This window comes from Ailuropoda melanoleuca, chromosome 1 (assembly GCF_002007445.2).
Source record: "Ailuropoda melanoleuca isolate Jingjing chromosome 1, ASM200744v2, whole genome shotgun sequence".
Classification (NCBI taxonomy): domain Eukaryota; kingdom Metazoa; phylum Chordata; class Mammalia; order Carnivora; family Ursidae; genus Ailuropoda; species Ailuropoda melanoleuca.
Genome location: NC_048218.1, coordinates 187,327,358 through 187,349,507, shown reverse-complemented (window position 1 = coordinate 187,349,507; position 22,150 = coordinate 187,327,358).

The window sequence follows — 22,150 nt, the reverse complement described above, 5'->3', positions numbered from 1 at the left end:
AAGATTTTATTTATTTATTTGACAGAGAGATAGAGACAGCCAGCGAGAGAGGGAACACAAAGGGGGAGTGGGAGAGGAAGAAGCAGGCTCCCAGCAGAGGAGCCTGATGTGGGGCTCGATCCCAGAACGCCGAGATCACGCCCTGAGCCGAAGGCAGAAGCTTAACTGCTGTGCCACCCAGGCGCCCCTAGATCCAGTCTTAACAAGGAAACAATTACTAAAGATTATATTAGATGTAGGAGCAATACCAGTAGTTATAGTATTATCAATTACAAGTATGGTAAAATACAAGAAAATGCATAAAAATAGGATAAAAGAAAAATGTAAACAGTATTTCAACTTTTGTGAAAAGATGGGAAATTATTTTTTAACTTTAATAACTTCAAATAACTGGGGATTCTAGACCTCTACTAATAAACATTTTTTTAGAAATTATAAATATGTTTTTATCTTTTCTGGGTTGAGGAAATAAAAGAAAAATGTAAACAGTATTTCAACTTTTGTGAAAAGATGGGAAATTATTTTTTAACTTTAATAACTTCAAATAACTGGGGATTCTAGACCTCTACTAATAAACATTTTTTTAGAAATTATAAATATGTTTTTATCTTTTCTGGGTTGAGGAAATTATTAAGTGAGATAGTTCTGAAAGAATAGGAAATGCACCAAGAGCAGAAAGTACCTATCAACAAAATAGCGATGTAAGAGTAGATTTCAGTGATGTGTTTCAAATTGGTGAATTAGCCATTGTTTCACGAGGAGACCAGCTGTGTGGAATCAATGTCATCCCTATATTATAAGGCATGACGTCTCCAGAAGACACTATTCAATAATTATAATGAGATGTAAATGAGTTATAATAATGTTACCAGTTGTGACAGAGATGTAGGCATATTCTTCCAATTATTTGACACACAATTCTTCCCTTATCTGACACGCAAAAAGTATGACTCTCAGGCCCTTTGCATGCAGGTGAAGCCATCCGACTAGTTTTGAGAACCAAATGGAAGCTGAAGCAATGTCTGTGTTCTTGGCTGAGACAAAATGTCACCAGGGACTTGCTAACAAGCCACAACAACCCAATTTTCTACCCTGCTTACAGGTGCTGCTTGCCACCAAAAACTAAGGCCAGATGCCAGAAGTCACAAGCTCTAAACAAGCCCCCAGCACCCAGTTTTTGACCGGTTTGATTCAGTTCAGATAACCCTCCAGATGACCTTGAGATCACTGTCATCTAATTGTAATAATAGAAAACACACCTACCAGTTCCGTAACAGATCCAACTGCGCCTATTTAAGGGAAGAAAAGAAGTGGGACTCTGATTCTGAGAAGCCTCCTCCCCCTTCCCAAAAAACTCTTAAGTCAGCTTACTTACCAGCCCCTTAATTACCCTAACTCCATAAAATCCTGACCATGACATCAGCAGAAGGTGCCTTTAGAGTATGAGCTCCCCTTCTCCATTCCCTGGACACTGAATTACCTGCTTGCCATCAAATACTATATTTGGCTATTTGGCGAATGGTACTGAGTAGGAAAAGAACCTACCACTTTGGTATAACAAAAAGACGAACATCATCTTTCTCTGGAAGTTATACGTGTTAAGATGTCTCCATCACAAGATGGTAGAGTTCTATCTGCCTGGGTCCCCAAATGACATGTTGAACACAGCCCCATTCATGCCATCGATATTTACCATGAGTAAAAAAATAAATCTTTATTTATAAAGCTACAAAATGTTAGCTTACGCTAATAACAGAGCAGGAATATTTAGTGGCCAAGACTTTACATAATGGGAAGCAAGAAAATAAGAGAAGGGCCAGGGCAAGGGTAACAGGGGGAAAAGGAGGTAAGAGTGTACAGTTCTGAATTGTACATAAGCCAGAATCACGAATACATCGCTGAATTCCTTCTAGGCAGAGTAATGAACGATTACTGGTTCTGAGGCAAAGCCACCAATGGGAATATAACAACAACAAAATCACATTTCTATGATTCTGCAAAATATGTATTTTTTTCTCACGTTGATATCTCTGAAATCTCATTATATCTTACAATAAATGTCATAAGATACAACTGTATCATTGCTTACTTGGTCATTTCCTTAGTAGCACATAGTGCTGTATCTTACAATTAGGAATGGCTTAGATTCACTGAAATATGTTAATTTTTGCTACTTTGTCTCCAATTTTTATTAGGGAAGATGGCCTACTGAATATAAATTAAGTTCTGTGATCAAAGTTGAGAAGATTTAGGTAATTAACATAAGACTATAAATGCATAAACACCTATCTATTTAATTTTGAGTTTGCATTAAACCGCTGCCAGAAAATGATCACTTTTGTTATTGTAATCATAGGAGTATATATTGTGATGAACTGCTGGATATTTGTGATTACACAGAATATACAAATTCCACAGTGTAATTATTTATGTATGCTTAAAAATATTGATTTTGTGATAGACTGTGTGTGGCACACATGAACATACATCACTCAGACTGTCCTTCAAGATTCTTCTTCACTGTACAGTTTCCAGGAATGTGGGTACTAGGAAGTCTCTAGCTGTTAGCTTTTTTTATACTTGGCCTCATTTTTGAGCTAAGGTTATACACTTTTTCAAGGATGGCCCCCAGCTAATGATTAAGCAAGGTGTTCCCACAAAGGCCTAGTCATTTCCACCCAAAGCAAGACTTCTCTAATAGGCACTCCCCCCCACCTTTTTTTCTGCTTTAGAGCTCCTCAATGAGCCAAAAGAGAGTTCATCAGGTCCAGGTAATGGCATGATGATTCTTCCTGCCCAATTGAGCTCCCTCCTGTTTTATTTCATAGGTGTTACTATCGAATAAAAGTTTGAACTCCTAAAAAGTGTTCCTGACTATTTCCCAGAGAATTCAACTGGCAAAACATGAATATACAATTTTGATCACAATCAGAAAAAAAGCATCTATTATTTTCTTTGACTTAGAAAACTGCTGGGCACTTTATATTTTCACATTCTTTTTGTTTCTGAAATCTGGATGCATCTTACAAGTAATATGAATAAGGACTGTAAGTTTTTAAAAAATAAACTGATACAAATTGCTATTAAAAACAGTGGGTATTTGATTATACAACAACTTAGAATCAAGTGACATATTATCCTGATATGCATATAGCAAATTATACAGTGTGCTGTCTTTTATATTTAAAAGGCTGGAAGCTAGCCAACACATGCTACAAAACAACTCCCCCCATATGTAATTCAGTGTTCACGGGCTAGCTAATTAACCCCTCTGTCAGGGTCCACAGGTAAAAATATGGATAATGCAACCAGTATCAAAGTTGCTATGAAGATAAAATGAGATCATTAATATGAAAGGCCTTCAAAAATTTAAGAGAACCCCATGATTTCTCCCACCTGTGTACAACAGACTTTGAATATAACTAACAAGTAGCAAATACGGCACCACTTAGACATCTTGTACACAAAAAAAATGAAGCTGGATCCGTAATTTATATGATATAGAAATATCAACTTAATCATAGACTTAAATGTTAGAACTAAAACTATAAAATTATTCAAAGAAAACAAAGGGGTAGATCTTCACGACCTTAGAATAAATAATTTTTTTTACATATAACACTAAAAGTACAAATGGCAAAAGAATAAATAAATTGGTATTTCATCAGAAGTAAAAACTTCTGTTTCAAAGGATACCATCAAGGATGCAAAAGATAATGCACATAATGACAAAGAATATTTCCAAGTCACGTATCTGATAAGACTATAGAAAGAACTCTTGGGGCGCCTGGGTGGCACAGCGGTTAAGCGCCTGCCTTTGGCTCAGGGCGTGATCCCGGCGTTATGGGATCGAGCCCCACATCAGGCTCCTCTGCTATGAGCCTGCTTCTTCCTCTCCCACTCCCCCTGCCTTGTGTTCCCTCTCTCGCTGGCTGTCTCTATCTCTGTCAAATAAATAAAATCTTTAAAAAAAAAAAGAATATATAAAGAACTCTTAAACTCATTAATACAAAAACAACCCAATTGAAAACTTAATTCAAATGTTTAAACAGACACTTCTCCAAGGAAGATACACAAATGGCCAATAGCCACATGAGACAATGTTGAGTATCACTAGTCATCAGGGAAATATAAAGAAAAAGTACAATGAGAAACCATCTCACATACACTAGGAAGGCTAAAATTAAAAAGACAGAATAATAATAATCAGAACTCTCATACATTGCTTGAAGAATTTGGAAAACAGTCTGATAGTTTCTCAAATTGTTAAACATACAGTTACCACATGAACCAGCAATTCTACTCCTAGGTATATACCCCAGAGAACTGAAAACCTATGTTCACACAAAAACTTGTGCAAGAATGTTCAAAGTAGTATTAGTCTTAATACTGAAATGGAAAAACAGCCCATATGTCCATCAACTGATGAATGTATCCATCCATTCACAAAATGTGGAATATCCACACAATGGAATATTATTTATCCATAAAAACACAAAGTACTGATATATGCAACAACATGGATGAACCTTAAAAATGTTGTTAAATAAAGGAAGCCAGTCACCAAAAGCCACATATTGTATGGTTCCATTTAAATAAAATGTTCACAAAAGGCAAATCAAAATAGAAAACAGTTTGCCACAGGCTGGGGAAAGGAGAAATTAGGGAGGAACCGCTAATAGGTACAGGTATTTTTTAGGAGTAATGAAAATGTTCTAAAATTGATAGTGATCATTACACACTTCTGTGATTATACTAAAGACTACACTGATGATTACATTTTACTTTAAAGGATGAATTTTATGGTATGTGAATTATATCTTAATAAAGCTGTTAGTAAAATGAAACATTTAAAAAAGTTACAACAGTGACTCTTTGTTGGACAGGGCTATTATACCCAGGGATGGTTTCGTGGGGGAGATGGTAACTTTGATTGAAGTCTGTCAGAGAAGGCATTTCTGGGGAGACGAAATTTGATCTGCAACCTGAATGATGAACAGGAGAAAAACATGTGAAGATCTGGGTAAAGAATGTGCAGGAGTAGGGGGGGTAAGAATATGCAGGAGAAAGGAAAAGCAAGGGGAAAGGCCCTGAACAGGACTAGCTTGGCATATTTAAAGAAAAAACAAAGCAGTATATCTAAATCAGAACAAAAAAGGGGGAGAGTAATATAAGGTGATGTCTTAGAGGTAAATGGATGCCAATCATGTGGCTCTCATAGGTATTAGAATTTGACCAATTAGTCCAACAAATATTTATTAAGCACTATGTATCAGGCACCTGCATTAGATGTTTGGGGGATCTCACAAAAGAGAGTTGCCAAAAGCTCTTTGCTTCAAGGAATTCACGTTCTCATGGAGGGAGGTAGGGAAAAAATAGCTTTCATTGGAAATTTGAGAAATTTGAGAAAAACTTGTAAGAGGCTTAGAGATGCAAGAACCTATGGGAAAATTATTCTAGGCAGAAGCAACAACCAGTGTGAAAGCCCCAAAACAGAAGCATACCAGGCAAGGCCTAACAGATTCATAGCAGTGATTCCCAAATAATGGTAATATGCATACAAATTTGTGGGGTATCTTTTCAAAATGCAGATTCTGATTTGGTACGTATAGGGCAAGGGCAGGCTGAGCTTCTGCATTTCTAATAAGCTCCAAGGTAAGGGAGCTGGTGCTGTTGCCCCACTGCCCAGACTCTGAGTAACAGCTAGTCTGTAAGTAGATGGAATGCAATTATTAATGAACTTCACTGAAAATTTACCATGTGAAAATTTTAGAACTGGGGCGCCTGGGTGGCTCAGTCGTTAGGCGTCTGCCTTGGGCTCAGGGCGTGATCCCAGAGACCTGGGATCGAGCCCCACATCGGGCTCCTCCTCTGGGAGCCTGCTTCTTCCTCTCCCACTCCCCCAGCTTGTGTTCCCTCTCTCACTGGCTGTCTCTCTCTCTCTGTCAAATAAAAAAAAAAAAAAAATTTAGGACACAAGCAGGATTCCAAGCTTTATGCCTCCAGAATTCTTCACCCTATGCTGATTCTACTAACTCTTGCTTAAATTAGGACTAAAAAAAATTAAACTAAAATTGGCTTAAGTAGAAACAGAGAATATATGATTTCCTGTAGCTGGGCTGCTTTCTTGCCCTCTTGAGCTCCAAAGACTCAAAGGATGTCATCATTAACTAGTCTCTTTTGACTGCTTTCCCTTGTGTGGTTTCGTTTTCAAGCAGACATTCTCCACATGGTTTCCCCCCAGCAACTTAGACTTAAATCAACACAGCTCCAAGTTCATGGAGACTCATTCCTCTCAATATTTCCAAAGAGCCCCAGGATTAAGTTGCATTTGATCAGCCTGGATCGACTGCATATCCTGGACAGGTCACTATTACCAGATGATCTGATGTTCTGCTTGGTTACCACAGGGTCAGATAAGCTCCTGTGTGATCAGAGTTGTTTCCAAGGGCCCCTAAACCATATATAAAGGTATTGGGGGCAAGGGGATCCCCCCAGGAAAATTCTGTTACTAGAAAGAGGCAATAGATAACAGTAAGGGGAAAAAAACCCAAAATGTTGATTACAACCTAGCATTGTCCGAAACACATCTGGTTCTCAATACCACAGTGTGAGAAGGGGAATAGTGACAAACTTCAGTGAGCTTAGATGAGTACTTTATTACATGAAATGGAAGCCAACTCTCACAAAGAACGACTGAATAAACATGATGTGCTAAAAGAGTAGATGAAATTAAAACAGAACCACAAACAAACAAAATATCTAATGTAAGAACATTAGAGAGAAGAGATTTGCATTATATGTCCACTAACTCAGAAGGAAGAACTAACAGATCAAAGCCAGCGGTTTGAAGTTAGGAAGAGATGGATTTGGATACAACATAAAGAAATCCTTTTTTATGAATTAGAGTTTTCCATGAGGTTCCTTTCAGTGAAAATACACTGATTTTTCTGAAGATACTAGAAATTTTATTTTTTATGTAAAATGCTAAAATAGTGATGATTAAAATTTTTGATCACTGTGAAGTTTTCAGTCTTATGTTTAAATTATCAAATGTAAATTAGGAGAACAAAGAGGTTATTTTATGTGCTAATTTACTGAATTAGTACATCAATGTAAATAAGTTGTAAGTGCTCTTGGATCTGCTAAAATCTACATGCACAGGTTAGCTTTTTCATTGGCTTCCATGAGAAGACCAGTTATATCTGTTTTATAATGCAGAGTTACCAGGCAGAAGTACAATTACATCTCCATAGAATTTCACCGGAAGCTCTCTAGTAGATGTGATCCTTTTCCTGGCCCCAGGCCATTGGATCACTCCTCACAATCCTCTTCAGCCTCTTTTTCCCTTTTTTTCAAGTTTTTATTTAAATTCCAGTTAGTTAACATACAGTGTAATACTACTTTCAAGTGTTGAATTTAGTGATTCATCACTTACATATAACACCCAGTGCTCACCACAAGTGACCTCCTTAATACTCATCACCCATTTAGGCCACTCACCTTCCCTCCAGTAACATTCAGTTTGTTCTCTTTAGTTAAAGAATCTGTTTTCTGGTTTGTCCCTTTTTTTCCCCATGCCCATCTGTTTTGTTTCTTAAATTCCACATATGAGTGAAATCATATGGTATTTGTCTTTCTCGGACTTATTTCATTTAGCACAGTGCTCTCTGGCTCCATCCACATCATTGCAAATGGCAAGACTTCATTCTTCTTGATGGCTGAGCAATACTCCATTGTGTATATTACACTCCACTTCTTTCTCCATTAATCAGTTGATGGACATTTGACTTCTTTTCACAATTTGATAATGCTGCTATAAATATCAGGGTGCATGCATCCCTTCGAATCTGTATTTTTGTGTCCCTTGGGTAAATACCTAGTAGTGCAATTGCTGGATTATAGGTTAGCTCTATTTTAAACTTTTCGAGGAACCTCTATACTGTTTTCCAGAGTGGCTGCACCAGCTTGCATTTCCACCAACAGTGTAAGAGGATTTCCCTTTCTCCACATCCCTGCCAAATTCTGTTGTTCCCGGTGTTGTTCATTTTAGCCATTCTGACAGGTGTGAGGTGGTATCTCATTGTACTTTTGATTTGTATTTCCCTCATGATGAGTGATGTTGAGAATCTTTTCATGTGTCTGTTAGCTGTCTGTATGTCTTCTTAGGGAAAATGTCTGTTCATATCTTCTGCCCATTTTTTAGCTGAATTATTTGCTTTTCAGGTGTTGAGTTTTGTAAGTTCTTTTTCCCCCCCTCCTTCTTGCTCCTTTATTACAGTTAAGTCCCTCTGTAAAACGTGTGTGAGCTAATCTGCAGCTTCTGGCAAGTCCTATAAATCTCATCTCTTTACAATGGAATTCCTACCAACACTAGGAAGATAACATTTTCTCTATATCATCACTGTAGCATGGGAAAAAACGATCATTTTGTTCATTATCTTGGGAGACCCAGAATAAAAGACCCTAAAAACCCTTAACTATCCTTTCAAAGCTTTCTTTGCCATCAACCCTTTAATCAAGTTATATTTACTGCATTAATTTCCTAGCCATACATATACACTTGCAACTTTTTTTAATGCTATCAATGTCATTTATTGAACTTACTAAATTCTAACTCATTGGTAGGGTAATTAAAGAAATCGAATATGCTAGAACAGAAAACCAAGTTGTTAGTTCTCAGTAGTTATTATTTCTGAATACTCAATTATATTTGACATTTGGACCATTTCATCTTCTTGAAAATATCCACTTATCTTCCATGATATTCTATTGCAGTGGTTCTTAAAATGTGATCTCCAGAATAGCCTTATCAGCATTACCTGGAAACCTGTTTGATATTCAGAGTATCTGGCTTCATCCAAAACCTACTAAATCAGAAACTTTGGTGGGGACCCAACAATCTACGGTCTAACAAGACTCCCAGGTAATTCTGATGTAGTGTATAGATTTGGTTTGAAAAATGAACAATGTCCCTGACTCTTCCTCTTTCTTCTCCTTCCATTACTTAATCAAGGGAAATCTTCTTGACTTCTTGAATGAAGCCCAAAACATGTGTCCTATTGATAGAGCTACTTGTATGCTAAATCCATAAAAAAGAGAGAGAGAGAGAGAGAGACAGGGAGGGAGGGAAGAAGGGGGGGAGGAAAGAAAGAAAATACATCTACCAGTCTGTCAACCACTTTAATTATTTTCAGTAAAATCCACTGATACACCAGGGCTTTACTGAGGTTGATCATATATTTTAAATAATTGGTATTATTTCCTAGACTCCTGCCTTCACTCTCCAGATACAGGAATTTGGTGAAATGTTACCTACCCAACATTGTCAAGATAGGAGAATTACTTTGATTCTTAAATTATTTTTGCATATATATTTTTTGGGAGGGCTAGGTTTTACTTTACCAATAAACTACATTTTTTCAGATTTTTCTTTTGTTGTTACAGGAGTTGAACTAAATTCATCACACTTCACCAGAAAGTTCCATTAGCAGTTCTGTGGATTTGGTTCACTTGCCAGAAAAAGGAAAGGAAATGAAGTAATAAAGTGAAACTTTGAAATAAGATTTGGATTTATGAAAGAAACTAGTGTTGAGAAGGTCATAAAAATCTTCTTGGTTCAGTAGAAGACTGAAACACAAATGAGAAAATAAATGACATCAGTCTCCTGGTTAAAAGATAACTCTTAATGGCATTCATGACTGACACTTTTCTGTCTTCTGTTCTCCCACACATTTAAAATTGTCCCTGACTTCTTCTCTAATTTCCTAACGACATTTGTGTTTAAAGAAATTTGAAACAGTTCCGTCATTTATCATGGTTCATTGAGTCTACATCCCAGCACTGTAAAGGACATCAACTTTAAGTTGCAGCACAGCAGCAAACTCTCTAAAATGAGGTGTGGTGAATTTATTCCATTTATAGTGGCTGCTGTTTTTATTTCCTTAAAAAATTATGATATTGTCACAAGCAAAATGTATACAAATGTTAAAACAAAATGTTCTAAAAACAATTAGAATGTTCAGAATGCTCTGTCCATGAAAACACACTATGAAGAAAAGTCCAGAAATATTGCAAGTTTGTTTGTAAAACTCAAACAAACAAAAAATTAAAAAAACAACAACAGAGAGTATCAGATAACTACTCTGACACATTAGGAGACAACGCATTAGGAGAAAATGCAAGAGAAAAGCATATCTCTTTCACCCATCTCTCAGTGGGAGTTAGAGCACTCTTAGCTCTGAGGTAAGCAACATGATTACAGTAGCATGGTGCAGGGGTTCCTTCAAGACCAGAGCTAGTGGGAAGAGGATGTTAGGACTGTTCTGTTTAAAGACTTTATTTATTTATTTGAGAGAGAGAGAGAGAGAATGAGCAGTGGGAAGGGGCAGAGGGAGAGAGAGACAGAGAGAAGCAGACTCCCTGTTGGGCAGGAAGCCTGATGTATGGCTCAATCCCAGGACCGGGAGATCATGACCTGAGCCAAAGGCAGATGCTTAACTGACTAAGCCACCCAGATGCCCTGATTGTTCTGTTTAATAAGAAAAATAACTTAAAGGATCAACGAGTTAACAATGGTTACACACTTGTATTAGAGTTCTCCAGAAAAGACACTAATAGGATATATATCTAAAACGAGATTATAATGAACTGGCACATATGACTATGGAGGTTGTGAAATCCCATGATCTTGCCTTCTACAATCTGGACACTAAGGAAAGCTGGTGGTATGGTTCAAAGACCTGAGAACCAGAAGCCAATGGTATAAATTCCAGTCTCAGTCTAAAGGCCTGAGAAGCAGGAGCAGAGAGGGCAGAGTAAGACTGCTGTTCCAGCTCATACAGTCAGAGAAAAAGAGAGGGACACAGAGAAAGGCGGGATGGAGGGAAGCGGGAGGGAGACAGAAAGAGAGCACATTCTCTATCCCGCCGCCATTTTTTTTCTATTCAGGCCCTCTATGAATTGGAATGGGAAGGTCAATCTACACTGGGGAGGGCAACCCACTTTACTGTCAATTGAAATTCTAATCTCTTCTGGAAATATCCTCACAGACACATCCAGACATAATGTTTAGCCAGATACCTGGGCATCCTGTGGCCCCCTCAAGTTGACATATAAAGTTAACCATCACAAGTCTACACCTTGTGAATCCGGCACATTTCCTTAAACTATACTAATCTCTAAATAACACCAACAACGAGGTCATAGTTCCACCTAACATAATACAACTGTTCTACATACATTCTTCACATATTCCTCACATACAACTGAAATGCACTAAACCTTCCCTAGAAGGGAAGGAAAAGTCTGTGAGTGCTGTTTATTCTTCTTGATATCCCATAACTTAAATACTATGATGCAGTATTAATAATACTTAAATATTATGACATAAAGTTCAATACATTTAATATTATATGATAAGGGAATAAGAACAAGAAAAAAAGATATTTTATATCTATCTATTCAAATATGCTAAGAACAAAATAAGGAGAATTACTCACAATAATTACAGCCCTCATTTCTATAACTGGTCATGTGTTTGTAGCTAGTATTTGTAACAACGTTCTTCCAGTACCCATTCCATATTCCTTTTGCCTTCAGAAAGCACCTCAGCTGTTCATGGTTTTTCCCTGGTGAGATGACCCAAACCTTCATTCATGACAAGTCTGGGTCATTTGTAGTCCCACCTGGACTGGGTTGTTGTAGTTTCCACTGACCTTGTTCACAGGGCATGGTAATACTGAGATAGCCTAAGGGATCTCCTGTACTCCAGTCATAGTATTCCTCACATCTATTGTGCAGAAGTCCAACTTCCCCTTGGTACTCAAGATGAATCATCCCAGTCAGCACAGCAACTCTCTTCTTTTTGGTTCAGAAGATGAGGAGTCCAAAGTGGCTGGGCACAGTCCTAACTTCCAGTTCAGCACAGTCATTGTTTTGTCTCCTGGTGGAAGCATTCTTCCCTTCGGAATCTTTAGGGCAGGAAAGTATATGGTCACAGGAATAGAAAGCAAAAATTTGGCTAGTGAACCTGTGATTCCTGGCTATGGAAGAAACAGCAGCATATAGTGGCTGCTAATTCAGAGTACACATATCCTTCTGGAGAACACTGCCCCAGCTTTGCAAAGTATTGCCATCTGTCCAGTGTCGTAACAAGTCATAAAAGACTTTCCCACTGTTCTATCAAGCCAGCTGCATCAGGATGGTGAGGAACGTGGTAAGACCAGTGAATTCCAAGAGAAAAGCCAACTGCCACACCTCTTTTGCTGTGTAGAAGCAATATTGTGTGGAATACAATGACAATGGATAACACATTCTATAAGTCCATGGATGTCGGTTTTGCCAGAAGCATTGCATTCAGGGAATATAAGTCCCTATCCACAGTAAGTCTCTATTTCAGTAAGAAAAAAACCCTGCCATTTTCATAGTAGAAGCAGTCCAACATAATGAACCTGTCATAAGGTAGCTGGCTAATTACCCTAGGAAATGGTGCCTTATTGGAGACTCAGTTTTGGTCTTTGCTGCTGGCACAGTGGGCATTCAGCAGTGGTCACAGCCACGTTGGCCTTGGTGAGTGGAAGTTCATATTGCTGAGCCCATTTATAACCTCCACCCCTGCTACCATGACTTTATTCATGGGCTGACTAGTTCCACAGAATATGTCATCCTATCCACTTAAATACACTTCTTCCTCTCCTGAGGTCACACTTTGGTAAGCATTCACATATAAAAACAAATTCTTCATTTTTTTGTCCTTTCATAGAGGTATATCCAGATACTTCTTTCCCAAGTTTCCTTGTAACTAATATACCAATCATGTTCCTTCCAAGTCCCTGACCATCCAGACAAACCATTAGCCATAGTCCATAAATTGGTACATAATCCCATGTATGGCTATTTCTCCTTCCAAAAAAGGAACGACCAGGTGCACTGCTTTAAGTTCTACCTATTGGGCAGATTTACTTTCACCACTAGTCTTCTAGGGATATTCCAGAAAAGAGCTGGGTGCTACTGCAGCTGNTAAGTTCTACCTATTGGGCAGATTTACTTTCACCACTAGTCTTCTAGGGATATTCCAGAAAAGAGCTGGGTGGCACTGCAGCTGTCCACTTTTTTTTTTTTTTAAGATTTTATTTATTTATTTGACAGAGATAGAGACAGCCAGTGAGAGAGGGAACACACGCAGGGGGAGTGGGAGAGGAAGAAGCAGGCTCATAGCAGAGGAGCCTGATGTGGGGCTTGATCCCATAACGCCCGGGATCACGCCCTGAGCCAAAGGCAGGCGCTTAACCGCTGTGCCACCCAGGCGCCCCTGCAGCTGTCCACTTTTGATCGGTGCCTGCATATTGTACAGAATCATGGGTAAAACAGTCCTGGGTCTAGCCTTCCTCACAAGGAACTCCCCATGAAGACTGAGATGCATCCTGGGAGAGAGAAGGCAGTGTAGCAGGAGTGGGAAAATGGGCATTTGAGCCACTTCTTCGTGTCATCCTATTTATGCCTGGAGGGCCTGTTTGGTTCCCATCACTTACACTCCACTTCAACCGATGATGGAGTTTGGCTGTGCATACCCAACTATAGCTTAGTGGGTCAAGTAACACTTAGTTCATAATGGGCAACTCAGGTCACATAATAACTTAGTGGTCAATGGTTAAATGTCTAGTCTCAATGAAGGCCCTGTAGCAGTCTAAAGCTACTTCTCAAAAGGAGAATGGTTACCTGACTGTGATTTCAGGGCTTTGCTCCCAAGTCCTGTGGACCTGTGGTATGATTCACTTAAAGGGACTTACCAAAGGCTCCAAGTAGCATCCTTACCTACCACTGACTCATTAGGCACCACTGGCTCTGCTATATCATATGGCACAAGTGGCAGACCAATTTGTCCAGAAGCCTGGACTTGTTTCAGAGCCTTGTCTTATTCTGGGCTCTAGTCAAAACTAGCAGCTTTTTGAGTCATTCAGTAAATGGGCTGGAGTAATGCATCCAAATGAAGAATATGTTGTATATAAAATCCAGATGCCCATGAAGATTTGCACCTCTTTTTTAGTTGTAGGACGGGCCAGATGCAACAACTTACCCTTTTCCTTAGAAAGGATATTTCAGCATGCTCTATACCACTGGACCCTCCAAAATTTCACTGGGGTAGAAGTCCCCTTAATTTTTCTTATATTTATCTCCTACCATCTAGCTCTCAAATGTCTTACCAATAAGTCTAGAGTAGTTACTACTTCTTGCTCACTAGGTCCAGTCAGTATAATATCATCAATGGAATGGACCAATGTGATATTTTATGTAAAGGAAAAATGATAAAGATCCGTGAAAACTAAGTTATGATGTACGGAAGGAGAGCTGTTGCATCCCTGAGATAGGACAGTAAAGGTAAGTTCTGTTGGCCTTGCCATCAGAAAACAAACTGTTTCTGGTGGACCTTATTGATAGGGATGGAGAAAAAGGCATTTGCCAGCTTAACAGCTACATACCACGTCATCAGGGGGTGTGTTAATTTGCTCAAACAATTAAACCACATCTGTCATAGCTGCTGCAATTGGAGTCACCACCTGGTTCAGTCTATGACAATCCACTCTAACTCTCCAAGGTCCATCTGTCTTCTGTACAGACCAGACACTACCCCTGCAAACTTCAAAGTCCTTTCTGGTGTCACTAATCTCTGCAATTCCTCTAGGAAAACAGTATTACTTTTATTTACTATTTTTCTAGTTGGAGACTGTACTAGGGACTTCCACTTAGCATTTTCCATCATAACAGTCCTAACCGCACAAGTCGGGGAACCAATGTGAGAAGTTGGCCAGCTGCTGAGTACATCTATTCTAAGTATACATTTTGAAACTATGTAAATAACCACAAACAGGATTGTGGAACCACTGGGCCCACTGCGAAACAGACCTGAGCTAAAACTACATTGATCACCTGACCTCCATAGCACCTACTTTAACTGGCAGATCACAGTGATGTTTTAGGTCTCCTAGAATTAGTGTCAGTTCAGAGCCAGCATCCAGTAGTCACTGAAAGGCCTGATTATTTTCTTTTCCCTATGTACTGTTACCCCAGCAAAAGGTCACAGGCCCATTTCGGGAAAGTTAAGAGAATGATTAACAATATAAATTATTTGTAGTGTACTGTGTCCTTTCTCAAGGAGACCTGGCCTCCCCTTCATGCAAGAGCTTCTGGGTCTGTATATTGACTCAAATCTGGTAACTGAGCGACTCTTTGTTTTTATGATTCAAGTTAGACTTTTGTTCATTTGACCCAGACCCAAAACTTCTCTGCTTATGCAAATCAAATAAGAATTTATTGGCCTATCTACTTCACTTCTAGAAACACCACGATCAACCAGCTAGCTGGAATTCCCTAATGATCCTCCTGTGAGCACTGCCAAGGCCAGTGGGCAGGGGTGGTCCACTTTGAAGTAGACACTATAATTGCTTCCTGGAGAATTTTTTTTTTCAGTTTAGTCATTTTCACAGCTGATAAAGGACAGTAAGTGGATGTGTCAGTGCCAGCAAGGACGAAGCAGCTAGAAATTCATTTAAAAGGACAGCAAACAGTTCCTAGAAATTTGCTACTAACTCAGGTATATGAAGTTCAAACTGCTCCTCTTTCTCTTTTCCAGTCTCTTGCTCTCATTGCCTCAACGCTATACATTACTTTTAAAGCTTTTGACTTCATTGCAGAGACTACACCAAAAACCAAAACTTGGTGTTATAATGAATAGGTCTGGAATCAAAAGGAGAGAAAAAGATAAATTGTATGTAACCCAAAAACTGTATTTTGTCATGGCTTCATAAAAATAGAGTGTAATATTTGCAACATTTCACAAATTATTAAAATGATGTTTTAACTTAAATGAATGGCATGAGAAGTAAATATTTTAATGTAGTAGATAATTTTACTACTTTATTATATTTGAATTAAACTATTTCCTTAAATGGTATATTTCTTAAATATGGATGACATGCTATTAAGGAGCTTTGGCTTAATGCATTCCTTCTTTATTTCCAGTTACACACATTTATTTTAATTACAGTTTATACTGTGACATTTTATTTTTATTTTGCTTATTTGGACACTCAAAAACTCAAGTTCTTCTTTAAAATAATACCAATATTTTATCTAGTTTCATCTCAACTGTGCTTTACCTGGATGGTTTAGGACACCTGGATATTTATCAAAGATGTTTATTAGGAACAAAGTAAGTGTGTGAAATTTGTAAATATGTGCTGTTTGTGAGTAGTGTTTGCTCCAAACAAATTCTGAAAATTTTTCTAGAAAAATTTTGGGGAAAAAAACATGACTTTTAAATTTGTGATTTCTTTGGTTCTCAAGATTATCATCCTTTACTGAATGCATTTCTTACTAAAATATGTATTTTAAAAGACTTTTTCTGACAGTGTTACACATTTTTTTTTTCAATGAATAGACAGGAGTGTTGCTATTATGTTACCTGAGGTGGTTTATAGTATATATCTATCATTACCAACCTTATTTTTTATGACACACATGTAAAATAACATATTTCTGGCTGTTACAAGTTTATAATGTAGTTCACTATATTGTCTTACATGATGTTGTGTATCATTCAAAATATTTTAGTTTGAGAACAGATGCAAATGTAAAATGTACATTTTTAATAACAAAAAATTGCCAATTACTCCAGAGTCTTATATTTAGAATTTTGCCTATCTCGAGCTTTTATTACTAATAGATAAATGTATTAATGGATAGGCAGTCTGGAGTTTTTATTGGGATTTTACTTGCATTTTACTTTGATTTTTTGATATCTGTAATAACTCATAGCATTATTTAAAAAAATAATATAATACTAATCTTCAAAATGCAGGAAAATGATTTATAACCTCAAACTATATAGAGAGAGTATCCATCTCATATCAAAGGCACAGCACAGAGTCACACCAAAAATCTCTACAAAGTGACTAAATTTAAAAGAAATAAATTCTAGTTTTTATTTTTAAAACATGACAAAATAAATATTTATATCATCTATTTGGATTAATCGTACTATTATTTCTGTCACTTTGCAGGAGCAAAATATTTTTTATGACCACAGTCATAAAATGAAATAGCACGATTATGTGCAGTTATGCTTCCTTAGAAATATCTTTTATTAAAATATTTGGCAAGTGAATAGGCTGGAGTCAAAAGATCCTAATAGACCTGCAGTATGATCAATGAGTAGGGAGTCAAATACAAAGAGCAATTATTATTTATCACTGACACATAACTTTAGATATGTGAATGCCTTTGAAATATTTTATTAATAAACTCCTTATAAAGAAGTCCCAGGTAGGCTGTATAAATATTTCTGTTGAAAAATGAAACAAATATATGCTCTGGTATTGGCTTCAGGGAGACTCATTTGACCGGCCAGAGAAAAAATAGGAAAGTGGGGTAAACTGTGCAAAATTCCAACTATAATTCTGTACTGGTTTCAATTACTCCATTTTTTTTCTCTAAGACAGATTCAGTTTATCTGTAATACAGTGATTTGACAATATTACATAAAGCTGAGACTCAGTAGTTCAGGCCCTTTAAAACAATTCTTAACACATAATTCTCAGTTAGTTCAGTGATAATGTTAATAAGCTGACTTTAACCTAAGGCAGTCATTCTCAAAATCTGCCGCATGTTAACAATCATCCGAAGAACTTTAAAAACTTGTCAATGCCCAAGCTCTGCCCTGGTGCATCCCTAGACATGAGACCTAAATACAAGTGTTTTCAGAAAGATCTCCCAGATGATTCCAATTGCAATCACATTTGATCACTGTTAACAAAGAAACTAGACAAAACAAATATTCACTTGAATCAAGAATTAAATCACGTGGAGACAGAATCAATCAATTGATCCTCACATGTAAACAAACAGGAAACGCTTTTCCAAATATAAGGCTAACCCTACACATCACCTAAAGATAACTGAATCATAGAATGCTAATGTTATAGCTGATGTCAGATGTAATCTTGTTTATTTTCTTACTGATTATAGCTGGCATTGCCTGTGAATCCTCCTTATTTTTCTGTAATAAAGAGAACTGTTTTTTTTTTTCCATGAAAAGACTTAACACGATCAAATGATAGAGTTTCTTATTTCCTTTCTTCTTTATGTCACATTTTCTTTTCCTTGATACCACTTTCATTTCCTTTTTAGACCACACAATTTATTCTGTCCAGGACTTCATCCTTTAGACTACTACTTATCTAAATGCAAACTGTGGACCAACCGCATCAGAATAAATAGACTGGTGATGGGTAGTAAGGAGGGCACATATTGCATGGTGCACTGGGTGTTATACACAACTAATGAAGCATCAAACTTTACATCGGAATCTGGGGATGTACTGTATGGTGATTAACATAATATAATAAAATAAAATTAAAAAAAAAAAAGAATAAATAGGATTTAAAAAGCAGATTCAGGAGTCCTACCAAGAACAACTTGAAAGAACTTCTAGAGTAAGACCTCATTTACAATTTACATAAGAGGTGATTTTTATGCATATGAGAACCACTACTTGCAACATTTCTCATGCTAGAAATCTCACTTTGTGCAGAAGAGCAAAATCATTAATAAAAAAGTTCAGTACATAAAATCACAGGCCACTATAACTTTCTTCAGTTTTCATCCTTCAGTAGTTCAAGGTAATCCATACTTTTTTCCTAGGCTGCCAATCATGGCTCTCTGTCAGCTGATTATTGCTCCCAGTTGTGCTGGGTTTAGTAATAACTGGCCTTTTATGTCCACCTGTCTGCTCCCCATTTGTATCCTCTGATAAGTTCAGGCATCAACATTTAGTATTTGCTACCAGCAAATCTACACCCTTGTAGCACAATAAAATCAACTGGTAAGGTTTTAAAAATTACTGATGCCTTAGCATGACTTCCTAGATCACAATTAAATTCCTCTGGGATGGAACTCAGGCTCTTTATTTGCTTATTTTTAAACCTCTGCTGATTGTAATAGGCAGCCAAGTTTAAAACCACCGTGCTACTTGTTAGCACAATAGTTTGGTATCCAATTTAATCAGGAACCTCGGTTTTTGGTTCATTATGATTTCAAGCATCAGGTCTAAGGTATAATTACCTAGGAATTAAGGCATGATAGATACATAGCCTAACCACACAAATAGCAGAATACTGGAAAGAATAATAACATCTCTCAGTTTGAAAAGTCCTGTTTGCAAGCTGCTATTACATACATCTTCAGAATTTATTGCCTAGGGGTTGCAGATGGTAGAACGCTACTTAGAAGAGACACCCTGTTGGGAAAACCACACTGCAGTGCAATTAATATCCAGAGGAGTTTCCTCTTCCACACTCTTATCAGTCAAAAAACCTCTATTGATTTAGAAGGTTAACTAACCTTATTAACTTAATGATATATAAAATACATTTACTTTTTAAACAGATTTTATTTAAACAACAGATAAATATGCTGAAAAATTTTTTTTAAAGATTTTATTTATTTATCTGACAGAGAGACAGACAGCAAGAGAGGGAACACAAGCACGGAGAGTGGGAGAGGAAGAAGCAGGCTCCCAGGAAGAAGCAGGCTCCCTGGTATCGAGGAACCTGATGTGGGGCTCGATACCAGGACTCCAGGATCACGCCCTGAGCCGAAGGCAGACGCTTAACGACTGAGCCACCCAGGTGCCCTGAAAAATATTTTTGCACATATCTGTTTCAGGGGCAAGTCGGTGGACACTCAGACTTTATCATGTTTTCATACAAAACATCATTTCAGTATCCTGTAGTATTTTTGTACCATATCAGATAAGAAAACTCATTCTTCAAAGCAGATGTTTCATTATTTTTGTAGATATTGTCTGACAAAGAAGCAGTGACCAAGCAGTATGAAATTTTGCTGTTGCCTATATATGTCTTTATATTGTTTTAGCTTCTGTGTATTTAGAAATTCAAGATTTGCTTCTTAATTACATGCATAAAAGAAATGCATGCATTTTAAACAGTCCTTTAGATTAGTTTTAAAAGACCTATGAAGCTATCACCCACAACAAGGTGTAGTACATTTCCATTCTTTTCCAACAGAAAGATCCTTTGTGCCTCCTTCCTCCCCATATTATCTGATTTCAAGCACCATGGATTAATTTTGACTTTGGATCCATGCAGTATGTACTTATTTTTTATGGTTTTTTCTCTTACCATAAAATTTTTGAGATTAATCTAAAATGTGTCAGTTGATTGAGAATCATCTATGACATTCTGTGTATCTGTATATGTGAGCTTGTATGCATTTGCTTTTATTGTTTCGGTTTTGTTGCTTAATGGTATTTTATTAGATAAATCTGTAATATGATTTGTTCTTTCTGGTTTTGGGCATTTTGATGGTTTCTGTTTACACATTATAAAGAAGGCTTACCATTCTTATATAAGTTTATTTGAGCATATATTCTCATTTCTTTTCTCTAAGTACCTACGAATTAAATTATGTGTTCAATTTATAAGAAACTTAAAAAATTTTATATTCCAAACAGCAACGGAAAGAGGAAAGGATCCTTATCAACATTTTGTTATGTCAAAACTTTTTGGTCCGTGCATTCTGGTGCATTAGAGTGGCATTTCATCATGGATTTAATTTAGATGTGCATATTCACTATCTTGAACATCTTTTCACGTGCTTATAAGTATTTGTATGTATGAACTTGTGACGTGTGTACTCATACCTTTATCCATTTTATATTCAGTTATTAATCATTTTATAATTCATTTGTATATGATACATATTTTGGATAAATATTTTGTCAGAAATACATGTTGTTATATATGTCCACCAGTATTCTGTTTTTTGTATTCATTTTATTAATGGTTTCTTCGGCTGAATAGATACATAAATATTTGTTGTCGACTAATTTTTTATTTCATTTTGTTTTATAGTCTGCGTTTTTTGTTTGTTGTCCAATAAAATATACTCCTATGTTCTCCTCTAAAAGCTTTATGATAGTAGGTATTTTGATGTTTTGAATGGTTATAGAAGAGTTTCATTTATTTCTAATATGGATATCCAATATTTCAATATTTGTTAAAAATATTTTTCTTTTCCTATTGGATTTAACATCTTTGTCAAAATCATTTTTTTGAATATGTGAGAGTCTGTTTTTGGACATTCTACTTAATTATGCTCATGTAATTCTACATGCCAATATAATGCTCTCTTATTTCTATAGTTTCACAGTAATTCTTGAAATTAAGTAATTAAGTCCTTAAACTTTTTTTAAATTTAAAGAAAGCTGATCAGTTTAAAGAAAAGCTGAATTAGCTCCTCTATATCCTCATTACTTCCACTTAAGTTATAGAATTATGTCTGTTTCTTCAAAACAAGTGACCAGAATCTACATATCAATTTTGGGGGAAAAAAGTCACCGTAACAATATCAGTTCTTCCAATTCCTAAACTTGATATTTCTCCCCATTAATTTAGATCTGTATTAATTTCTCTCAGTAACGATTTGTAGCTTCCTAATTAAAGTCATTTCACATTTAAAAATTTTATTCCTAGACATCTGATTTTTATGCTACCATATTTTACATTTGAAAAATGTCATTACAATTATATAGAAACAAAACAGATTGCTCTATACTGTCTTTTGACCTTATTAAACTCCCTTGTACATTTTATTTTATTATTTTTTTTTTGCTTTTTTTTGTCATATTCTTTTTTTTTAATTTTATTTTATTATATTATGTTAATCACCATACAGTACATCCCCAGATTCCGATGTAAAGTTTTGCTTCATTAGTTGCGTATAACACCCAGTGCACCATGCAATACGTGCCCTCCTTACTACCCATCACCAGTCTATCCCATTCCCCCACCCCCTCCCCTCTGAAGTCTTCAGTTTGTTTCTCATAGTCCATAGTCTCTCATGTTTCATTCCCCCTTCTGATTACCCCCCTTTTCTTTATCCCTTTCTTCCCCTACCGATCATCCTAGTTCTTATGTTCCATAGATGAGAGAAATCATATGATAATTGTCTTTCTCTGCTTGACTTATTTCACTTAGCATTATCTCCTCCAGTGCCGTCCATGTTGCAGCAAATGTTGAGAATTCGTTCTTTCTGATAGCTGAGTAATATTCCATTGTATATATGGACCACA